Source organism: Sphaerodactylus townsendi, linkage group LG06 (assembly GCF_021028975.2).
Source record: "Sphaerodactylus townsendi isolate TG3544 linkage group LG06, MPM_Stown_v2.3, whole genome shotgun sequence".
In the NCBI taxonomy this organism is placed as follows: domain Eukaryota; kingdom Metazoa; phylum Chordata; class Lepidosauria; order Squamata; family Sphaerodactylidae; genus Sphaerodactylus; species Sphaerodactylus townsendi.
Window position 1 is genome coordinate 13,559,363 of NC_059430.1, and position 11,963 is coordinate 13,571,325.

The window sequence follows — 11,963 nt, forward strand, 5'->3', positions numbered from 1 at the left end:
TAGTAACCCACTCTCAGGAACTGGTGAGAACCTGCTGGATCCCACCTCTGGTTTCACCCAATTACCTCCTTACAACAGCCTCCGTCTCAATGTGGCTTTTGTCCGTGCATGTCTCATAATCAGAGTGTTGCCTTTTGTGGTGGATCAAAGAGGACTTCTTCCCCACTACTTCATTAGTGGAAAAGCTGGCTGGATGCAACCTAATTTCACAAAACTCGTGCCAACACAATGAAGAGCTCTTTCACCTGCATGAAGGGCTCAAAGGCAGGTCCACGGTTGTTGTCCTGCAGGAATTTCTGCCACGCTAAAGAAATCAAAGGAGCAGCAGTGACTTAACTACTTGTCTTCTACTGATGGATTTTGTCCCAACCTACAAATTTATTTCCTGATTGGGTCAAAGTGCATTTATTGTAGACCAGGAGGCCTGTCAAAGATCTCTCTCACCTAAAATCAGAGGACAGATTGCTGAACTTGAATTCATTCACAAGTTCAGAACAATGGAGCTCCCAAAGCTGAATAGAAACTCAGGATTCTTATCTCACTATCTCACTACAGATACTAATGTTCTGCCCTCAGGCATTTCCCCTCTACTGGATCATCTGGATGTTTATTGTATCTTTGCATCCTTTCTTCTCTGCAACACCCCTCTCAACCTTCTGACTGGAATATCTCGGAAATCTCCACTCCAACTCGTATTTGATTAAGGCGGCTCTTGAAAGCTTATTCCACCAAAATCTCTACTTGATACTGGACTATTCTAGCTGCTCATCTAGTATCATGTCTCCAACTGCTGCCAGTTAGATCTGTCCCTTGCTCATTTATCCTACCCTTTATCCAAGAAGCTCAAGGCAGCATTCATGATACTTGGATCTTCTTGTACCCATTCAAGGCATACAACCATCTTGTGAAGTAGATTAAGCTTGTTAGGCCCCTTCCGCACACGCAAAAAAATGTGTTTTCAAACCACTTTCCAAACTGTTTGCAAGTGGATTTTGCCATTCCGCACAGCTTCAAAGAGCACTGAAAGCAGTTTGAAAGTGCATTATCCTGCATGAGCGGAATGAGCCTGAGAGAGTGACTGGCCCAAGGTCACATGGAAGAGCACGTATTAGAATCCAGGTCTCTGAGATTGTAGTCTGACCTTACCTCTGTATGATTCTGACTCGTCCAAAATGCTGTTGAAAATTCATAGGGTAGGATGGTGATAACCATCTGTGGTCCCCTAGAATGTAGGAACCAGAAGTGAAAAGGAAGAAAAAATAAAAGAGGGAAGAAAAGGACATCACTGAAATTTTAATAGTTAACTAATAGGCTCTAAAATTGGCATTGAAAGTTTTCAAGTTCCTTTGTAATTCCAAGATCCAGTGTGTTAGAGCTAATATTTTAATTTATATTATCTAGAGATTAATTTGTATTTGATTTTTATGTTTATTTGTATTTGAATTTTTATGTTGTTCACCACCCAGAGCCCTTCGGGGGTTGGGCGGTATATAAGTTTGAAAAATAAATAAATAAAATATTTGAGTAGATGTATTATATTTTTCTGTTTTCTTTGACTTTCTCTTTTTTTGTTTCATATTTCTTTTTTCTGTTTGGCAACCATGTTGAGAAAATTAATAAAAATATTATAAAAAAGAGAAAGTTTTCAAGTTCCCAGTTCACTGCATTGAAAAACCAAGTAGAAGAGATGTATCATTAAAAAACAGATGCAATGCAGCGGATGATGCTAGCATTGCCTGTTTTTGTATTCTGTAGTGCAGTGTTCTGTATGTTCATGGTAGGATTGGCTGCACCAGTTGAATTCTTGTCTCTTGATGAAAAAAATCCTCAAAAATTATTACAAATAGAAATTCTCCAACATCCACCAGATCAGATCCTGTTTGCCAGTGTCAAACAGGGAGCCGGTTTTTTAACAGACACTTCGTTTGTCAGCCTATTTGTGGCAGTTCATTGGGTTACAGATAAGTATAATTGGTTTCCATGCATGCACAACCATGAGCAGCCCAACTGATTTATATTTTTAAAATTTTTTTATTGTATAGAATGTTTATATAACCGTTACATACAATATATTTATTCAAACTATACGTTTCCCCCCCTTTTTTCCCTCCCTCCCTCTCTTCTTTTTCCCGGTTATTCAAGCAAGCAGCAGAAGGTTCATTCTCCGTGTTCTCTTCTCCCAGATTTCTTCGTTAAATCCGGCTTCTCTCATTCAGGTCTCAAACATTGTCCATATCTTCGTAATGTCTCTTAATTGCTCTTGCCATTGCATATTTTTTGCCATCATCTCAAAAATTTCTCACTGTATTTGTTCCCATACATATTCCAACCATTTTGAGACTGTCAATTTCTTAACATCTTTCCAGCCCAATGCTATCACTGCATGTGCAGCTCTGATCATAATTGTCTACATTGGTCCCAGAGTTCTATTTACCCTTTTATCTTCTGTTATTCCTACCATTAATAGCCCGAGTGATTTATCCATCCCTTTATCCTTGCAGCATCAACAGAGAATTTTTTACAGTGTGGCACCTATGAATTTCAATTTTGAAAATGACCACAAGTAACAAGCAATATCTGTATTTCCTCAAGGGTAGTCCAGGATAAATTCATCCAATGAATAATATTCGATTAGTATATAGCCTCCAGTTCTGTAGGGTGGAGCTGAAAGGAGAGGAATGTGATCCATTCTTTTTCTTCCAGTGAAATCAACCCACTTGTTATCTAAGACCAGTTGCCACTAATTAGGACTGCCAAAGCACATAGAGAAAAATGACCTATTCCAGTGATGGCGAACCTCTGGCACGGGTGCCAGAGGTGGCACTCAGAACCCTCTCTGTGGGCACGTGCAAACAGAGTGCCCCCCCAGGCTGGCCTGGGTCGCTGGGCTCGATTATTAGCATTAAACCTAAGACCTAGTTTTGGGGAAGTAGTGTAGGTAACCCTGTTAAGCGCTGTTAAACTAAAGCACAATCCTTTTCCTGGGAGTAAGCTCGGTTGATGGCAATGGGGCTTGCTTCTGAGTAAACCCTCCCAGGGTTGTGATTCACCCGTTGGAAGAGTTGCACGGTTGTTTTAAAGCAAAGCCATGTACTACCACCAAGCTTACTCCTGAGTAACGCACACCTCGGAGCCAACCATTTTTTCCTAAACGAAAACCTCAGTTTTCAGGTTAAATTACCGTGTTGGCACTTTGCGATATATAAGTGGGTTTTGGGTTGCAATTTGGACACTCGGTCTTGAAAAGGTTCGCCATCGCTCACCTATTCCTTTAATTCTGAATAGAACTTCTCATGAACTGATATAATTTTGATGCTGTTGCCTTTCTTTTCATTTTATTGCTGATTGGTTCTGTTGGCTAAAATTGCTGATGGCTGGTTTCAGTGGCATAGTGAGGGAGGCGTGAAGGGCTAGAACCCTGTGGCGTGGCAGCAGAGGTGTATTGAGGTAAAATGGCACCCGGAGACAAATAGTTTCCAGTCACCCCCCGCCCTCACTGTGCCTGGGGGCAGGGCGGGGCTCTACTCTGGCTGCAGTTGACAGATACAAAAATAGTTCTTGTCATTTCCCTGGTAGATTCTTTGAAAAGATTCCTAGTAACATAGTCTTTACAGCCATCTGAAATTTTTTTTTCAGTATTTGCATTTCTGCATGTATTTCCTTCGAAAAATGTTTCACTTTTTCACATGACGTGTGGTATGATGACCTTACTTCTTCATGACATTTCTAACAGATTCCTTTATAGTTTTTTTAAAATTTTCCTGACATTCTTAGGGTTAATATGGTACCCAAAAAACATTTTATAGCAATTTTCTTTCAGAGTTTGACAGACTGTTAATTTTATATTTTTAATCCATAAAGATTTCCATTGTTGGAGGGGGTAACTCCTCTTGAAAGTTTTGTATCCATTTTACCATAAACTCTTTCACATGTTCCATTTCAGTATCATACTTAAGTAAGATCTTACATATTCTTCCCAACAGATGTTTTTTGTTGTGTTATTTTTATTTCAAATTCTGACATTTGGCCTCTTGCTTTCAACTCTCTTCTTAGTCTTGAAGCCATTGAAAATAAGTAATCCATTGTATTTTCTTTCCTTTGTCTTTCACTTCTTGCCATGGCTTTATTTTCCCCGGTCATTAATCATCTCTTTATAAACTGTATTATCGTTAGTTCTTTGCATTTTTCTATCATAATATGCTTCAATTGGAGACATTTTTTTTCAATCAAAGATGGCAGTGCGTTACTTGTCGAGTCCTGCTGAGCTTCTGGGCAACTCTAAGTAATTATTTTTCAGCTATTAGCTTCTTATCACCTCATTGCTTATTTTAGTGTTTTTGCTCTATAGTACATCCTACTGTGCTACTCTGCTGTTAGCCGCCTTGTTTACTTAAGTCTATCGACTGTGATAAGCAATTTGGAGAACAGACTCTGTGAGTTATATCCAATTAACAGCATTTTTCTATCATAATATGCTTCAATTGGAGACTTCAGTGGTGACATTGAGGGGCTTACAGCACAATCCATAGGGGGAGCCTGGATTTGCCTTCCCTGGGGCACGTACTCTGGTGGAGAGACAAATCCACCAGCATCTGGCCACTGCAGGACCCTGGGGCACCTGGCTGCAGTGCCCAGCTCTCTGTTGGTGCTTCTGCCCTGCCCTGCCCTGAGCTATGCCAGCATGGCAGGGGCATGGTGAGGCCACTCCTGGGGGTGGAGCCAGTGGTGGGATTTAGCAAGTTCACACCACTTGGGCAGAACCGGTTGTCAAAATGGTGCTTGTAAACAACCAGTTGTTAAATTATTTGAATCCCACCACCGGAACCGGTTGTTAAATTATTTGAATCCCACCACTGGGTGGAGCCAACCTTAACTTCCACTGCCAGGTTAGACCTCTTCTTGCACTGGCAGGCCCCTCCTCAGAGATATGCCAATTTTTCCACAGCATATTTCTGCTTTCCTCGATGGCCGTGGTGGCGAACCTTTGGCACTCCAGATGTTATGGACTACAATTCCCATCAGCCGCTGCCAGCAAGGCCAATTGGCAGGGGCTGATGGTAATTGTAGTCAATAACACCTGGAGTGCCAAAGGTTCGCCACCACTGCTCTATGGGGTATTTTCAAGAAAGTTCTGTTTCCTTTCAGTTTGGGGCTTCCTGCGCTGCCCTGCCTGCCAGTCCAGTCTGGATTAAGCTGTAAATCTTTTCCTGTGTTTTGCCCAGATTTCAGCACCTTTTTTTTATCATATGGGTATCTTTCTGTCCCTTTCTTCAGCTCTTTTTCTTTCCATAGATAACCATGTATTCCTGCATTCCAATCTGTTATTTCCATCTTTCTAGTCCTTTGTTCAGACTTCTTAATCCAGTCGGAAATCCATACTAATCCTGCTGCTTGATAATATAGTTTAATATTAGGCCTCCAGTTTTCTTTTCGTCTTGCAATACTTTAAATCTGATTCTTAGGTTTTTATTATTCCAGCTAAACTTGTTTATCTGACTTTGTCAACCCTTCAAGTTTTTCTCCCGTATAAAGATTGGTAACATTTGAAACAAAAAAAGTTCAATTTAGGTAGGGCATTCATTTGAATATCAAACTATTCTTCCCAGCCATGATAATTTTAGATTTCTTCATCTTAATAGGTCTTCCTGTATCTTTTTCCATGTTTTTACATAACTGTCTTTATATAATATATCATTTTTATTTATCTGTTTGTTTGTTTGTTTATTAAATGTATAGGTTGCCTCATCCCCGAAGGGCTCGAGGCGGCTCACAACATGGCTGTTTTCCAAGACAGCAAATTAATACAACATTTTATTGGTGAATAAAATTTTATTGGTGAAATAAATACACACCATATTTTATGAAGGTAAATGCCTACAAAATAAAGGCAAAATGTTCTCCACTTCAGACTGATAGTAGGAAGTATTACTCTGACTAATTTGGTTTTGTGATATGACTGCATAGTCCAGTGGTGGCGAACCTATGGCACTCCAGATGTTCATGAACTACAATTCCCATCAGCCCTTGCCATCATGGCCAATTGGCCATTCTGGAAGGGGCTGATGGGAATTGTAGTCCATGAACATCTGGAGTGCCATAGGTTCGCCACCACGGGCATAGTCAAATCTGATTGGCTAAGTGGCGGCATAATGGATTACTACATGATCCCTGATTGGGCAGCAACCAATTGGATCAATTGTATTGTCTGCAAAAATATTTTTTTTAAAAAAATGGCAACTGTCAAGAGGGATAGAAAGCCAAAGTGAAACTGAACAAAGATACATAAGGTTTGAGTGGCTGTCTTTGATTTGAGGACTCTTGGTTAGCATAAAAAAAAAGCTTGCCCGTGAAATTTTACCTCACCCCAGACCATATTATTCAGTGGAAATGTCATGATTGTGCCTACCCATGGAGCTGGGAAAATGGAAATATGAAAATGTGGTAAACAAGCAATGCAGATTATTACCTTGCAGAGAGAAAAAAAAACAGGGATACCTGATAAGGTTATTTATGCTGCTTATTTACACACCATGTTTAGAGACATCTAGAAAGAAAGAGGGAAGAAGCACTAACAGCTATAGTTGTGGTTCCAGATGGAAATGACCAACAGAGGGTGCAGGCAGGGTCATTGTTCACAACGCACATGTGATATTGACCAAATTCATTCCTGTGCAGTGGCGGCAGAAACTGCTGCTAAGTTGCAGACGACTTATGGCAACCCAGTAGAATTTTCAAGGCAAGAGATAAGTGGAGGTGGTTTGCCACTGCTTACTTTGCATAGCAGTCATGGACCATGGCTTCCCATCCAAGTACTAACCAGGGCCAACCTTGCTTAGCTTTTGAGATCTGCTGTGATCAGGCTAGCCTGGGCCAACCAGATCAGTAGCAGTAGCCCTTTCTTGCATGTTATGATCACATATGCTTGGAGTTTGCCAACCATGCATATCCGCAATCCACAATTCCCCCAATATGCACAGTTGCCATGTTATCCAAAAGGGGCAATATGCAGATTACGCAGGTGCATACAGCCTCCATATGTGCCGCATGAAACCTTGATTTTTTTTTAAAGGTCTAGTGCAGTTGTATTGAAGTTGAACGTATTGAAGGACACTGCCCCTTTTCAGACAACTTGAGTTCCGCAGGGCCTGTAAGACAGAGCTATTCTACCAGGCCTTTGGAGGGGCTGGCCACGGTCCTACCGCCCCCCATTGACATTGACATTGCGGCTGCCCTTTTCCATCTTGGTTGGGCCCTGACTCCATCCTGGGCCCTGCCCACTCCCTCCCCTTTTTGGCCTTTAGATCAGGCACCTGTTTTTAAACAACTTTTAAACAACTTTTGTTGTTTTAATTTATTTAATGTTAATAACTGCTGCTTAAGTTTTAATGGATCTAAGTTTTATGTTGTATTGGTCTGCTGTCTTGGAGAACAGCCATATTGTGAGCCACCTCGAGCCCTTTGGGGGCGAGGCGGCCTATAAATTTAATAAATAAATAAATTAATAAACAAACAAACAAACAAACAAACTTCGGTGACTATGCATATCAGGACGATCTACGCATGCTTGCCGACCTCCTGATACACATCTGGAAAGAATTCTGTTATTTTCAACTAGCTTTTCAGCTCCTCCTAAGCGAGATGCATACTTGGCTTGGTCTGTTTACCTGGCAGAGACATGTGAGTATCTACACTGCAAGGGGTGGAGCAAATCAAGTTGCAGGCAGAGAGTGTGAAAGAATTCCTTTCCCCTGGCTGGCCTACATTTTATGAGGGACCAAGTGACAGAAAGAATTGTCGGCTCTTTGGAGATAATGTCGGTACGCTGAAAAGGATGGAGCAGTTCTCCTGGGCAGTCCGTGCGGAGTAAGAAATGAGTAGGAGTTCCCTCTTTGCCTAAACATGTGTGATGGAGGGATAAGCACAGGGTAATTGATCAAGGAAAGGTGGGAAGAAAACCATCATTTGTCTCCTGGTCCGGGCAGAATCCATCCACAATCACGGGCACCCTTCCACGAAAGCCTGCCACTTGCTGCTCCGGCGCTGGCGGCATCTCATACCTTCAATGCAGGAACGGCAGGTGATTTATGGTAATTAGGGGTAAGCGCTGATGACAGAGGATAAGCCTTGTAATGGAATAATAGAATTAAAGTAGAACAATTAGTAATGATGCATCAAGAAAAGTTTATAAATATCGACGCTTGTGCAGAACTATTTCTTGCCAGTTGGCTACAATAATCGAAATGAAACAGGTGTTTTTTACCAAGGGTTGATGTTTTGCATACTGTGTTTAAAGCTTACCGCCATGTGTTTAAAGGAGAGCCCTCCAGAACCAAGTGACAACTAAGATGAATTACAGGACTCAAAAGTATTGTTCCCTCTTCCTTGCAAAAGGGCTTTGCATCTGTATGGCTGGTGTTTTTTTTCTGTCGTATTTTCCGTGTATATGTGTGAGCGCCTGTGTGCATGCACACCATCAAGTCACAGCTGATGTATGGAGACCCTGTAGGGTTTTCAAGGCGAGAGATGTTGGGAGGTGGTTTGCCACGGTGTGTCTGAATATTTTGTTCGAGAACGCACCACCCTCAAAGGCAAAAGGGCAATGAATTTTGCCTTTGAGGGCTGTGCGTTTTTGATACTACAGTACTTACGCAGCACTCTAGTTTTTGATTTCTACTGTCTGAATATTTAACATGCTTGAGAGAGGATTGTTTAAAGTGTAACGAAATGTTGAATTGGTATCCAGAAACAAATCAATGTTTGGATTACTTGTTAATTTGATTGACAGTGAAATTATTTGACTGACAGTTTGTTTCATAAGGGGAAGGGCAACTTGAAAGAGAAAACCAAAGAAGAGGGAGCCTTTGAAAGCCTTTAATCTGGGACATTATTGTTGTTGTTAATTCATTCGTTTGTTCGTTCATTAGTTTATTATGGTCAACTGACTCACCCAAGCAACCAAATACAAATTGCAAAATACAATACAAGATCAATTAGCGAAATAATAAAATAAGTTTTGTAAATTAATAAAACGAATGAACTATTAACACAGGAAGTCAGCTTCTGGGGTCCCCTGATTTTTTAATTCTGAGGACTCTGCCAAAACTTTTGCTAACTCCAATGTGATTCTGAAGTTCTTGTCCTTTAACAGATACTAAATGCAAGACAGCAGTGAGCTGCCAAATTTGTCAGTAGAGGGAGAATCCTTGGTTGTGCTCACGATGGTAAAACGTACAAAATAAAAGAATACAAGAAGTTCTGCAGAGTTTCAGTGTTTATTATTATTAGTAGTAGTCATCGTCGCCATAGTAGTCGTAGTAGTCGTAGTCGTAGCCGTAGCCGTAGTCGTAGTCGTAGTAGTAGTAGTAGTAGTAGTAGTAGTAGTAGTAGTGGTGGTATCAGTTATTAGTATTCTCAGTTGTTGTTATTGTCACATTGCAGGCAATTTATGGCAACCCTACAGGGTTTTCAAGGCAGGAGATGTTAAGAGGTAGTTTGCCATTGTCTGCCTCTGCGTAACAACCCTGGATGTTTTGGGGGGTCTTGCACACAAATATTAACCAGGGCCGACCCTGCTTAGCAGCCAAGATCTGGCGAGATCAATCTAACAGGGGTCATCAAAGTCAGGGTACTGCATCAATAGGAAAAGCAATAAAAATGACTGAGAAAAGACAAATTCTCAGCATTTCCGGATTGGGGTGGGATATCTACATTTCCATATCTGAGAAGAACAAAACCAAAATGTTCGTACCTTGCTTTAAAAAAAAACCCTTAGATTTCAATTGTTTTAACCGCTTATTGCATTTTGTTTCATTGTGAACCGACTGGAGAAATGACGTGGCTAAGCCTGAAAGGTTTAAAATAAACGATCACCGGAGGCAGAGGTGGGATCCAGCAGGTTCTCACAGGTTCCCGAGAGTAGGTTACTAATTATTTGTGTGTGCCGAGAGGGGGTTACTAATTGGTGATTTTGCCATGTGATTTTTGCCTTCGTTACGCCCCTCCTCTCAGCAGTAGCACGCAGAATTTGAAGCAGTCTAGCAGGAGGTGCACCGGTGTGCGTGGCAGCCTGCGCCTGCGTGCATTCGTTTCCCACCCAAGGACCGGAGCAGCAGCTGCATCCTTGCCACAGCCCCGCCCAGGAATGCCCCGCCCCTGGAATGCCCAGCCTCACCCCCGTCGTGCCCCGCCCAGCCCCACTGGCGCTATGCCACAGTTTGAATCCCACCACCATGGGAACCTGTTACTAAAATTTTTGGATCCCAGCACTGGCTGGAGGGTTCCTTTTCACTTTGCCAGCCTACCCCACAACTGAGCCTTTTTATCCTGCTTCTTTTGTTATTTCTGCTGCTGCAAGCACCACCTCTCCAATTCTGAGTATGCCAGTCGTTGGGACAAAGGAGGACAGCCAGATCTCTACTGGCAGGAAGACCAGCTCCCCTTCTTTCCATCTGGTGGGGAATCATGACTCAGCCCCACTGGTATAAATAGGGCTGCAGCAGCTCTAGTAACATGGGGAAAATCTATGGCTGCCCCTCCTTCTCTTTCTCCATAATTCTTGCATATGCCTGCACACCCACCTGGCGTGATCCATGAAACAGTTCAAACGAGGTTCTTGGCTCAAAGCCAGTGAAAACAGATTAAGTCCAAGCTGGCATTTCATGTTAATTGGGTAGTAATTTGGGCTGCGCTAAGACAGATGTTTGTGTCCCTTGCCACCAGCTCCAGGGGTGTACAGCAGGACTGTCAATCTCTGGTGGGGTCTGGAGATCTCCTGGAATTATGATTTCCAGACCACAGAAATCAGGTCCCCTGGAGAAAACGGCTGCTTTGATGACTCTACAGCTCTGATGACCCTCATCACCCCAAACCTTGCCTTCTCCTGGCTCCTCTCCCAAATCTACAGGGATTTTTAAATCCAGGGTTAGCAACCTTGGCAACATTGAAGAACACTAGGGAACAAAGGCCCCCTTCCGCACATGCAGAATAATGCACTTTCAATCCACTTTCACAATTGCTTGCAAGTGGATTTTGTTATTCCGCACAGTAAAATCCAGCTGCAAAGTTCATTGGACGTGGATTAAAAATGCATTATTCTGCATGTGCGGAAGGGGCCAAAATGACTCTGGCCCAGAGGTGGGATCCAGCAGGTTCTCACCAGTTCCTGAGAGTGGGTTACTAATTATTTATTATTATTGTGCCGAGGGGGCTACCTAGTTGGGTCACCCTGCTTTCCAGGTTAGAAATTCCATTAGGTCCAAAAAAATCGCATAAAGTCCCATGTTGTTTAATAACTGCGTGGCTGGTTAGCTTGCTGTAGAAAAGCGGGATAATTCTCCCTGTTATTGGGCTGTTTTAAAACATGTTTTAGAAATATGGTAAAGTTCCTTGGTTTAAGGAAGAAGTACCCTTCCTTTGATTTCCTAGAAACAAAATTAAGTATTTGAGAAAGTATTGGGCATTTGACAGGCAGTCAATTAGAGGAGAAGTAGTTGTTTCTGCTTGGCCAGTAGAGACGATAGGACTTGCTAAGTGATGAGTTTAAATTATGGACAGAAAGATACCAGCTGGAAATTAGGAACTTTTTTTTACAGTAACAGAGAAATTATTAATGCCCTGCCACCGAACAAATTGCCCAATGCCACGCTACCCCATGCGCGCCTTTCAGCCTCCAGCCCCATTGGCGCTACGCCACTGTTTGAATCCCACCACCATGGGAACCTGTTACTAAAATGTTTGGATCCCACCACTGCTCTGGCCCCCATGGCTGGACTGCTGTGGAAAAGAACCGTTTCAGAACCAAGGACTGACAAGGAGCTTTCTTTCTCTGAGTCTTCACTCATGTGGCTGGAGGTGTTCCCAGCAGGCACATTGCCTGCTCGGGGAGGGTGTGGGAAGGAAACCCACATAACAAGATCCTTATGCTTCTAGGCAAAGGCAGGAAAGGTGGGGCCAACAGGGATTTA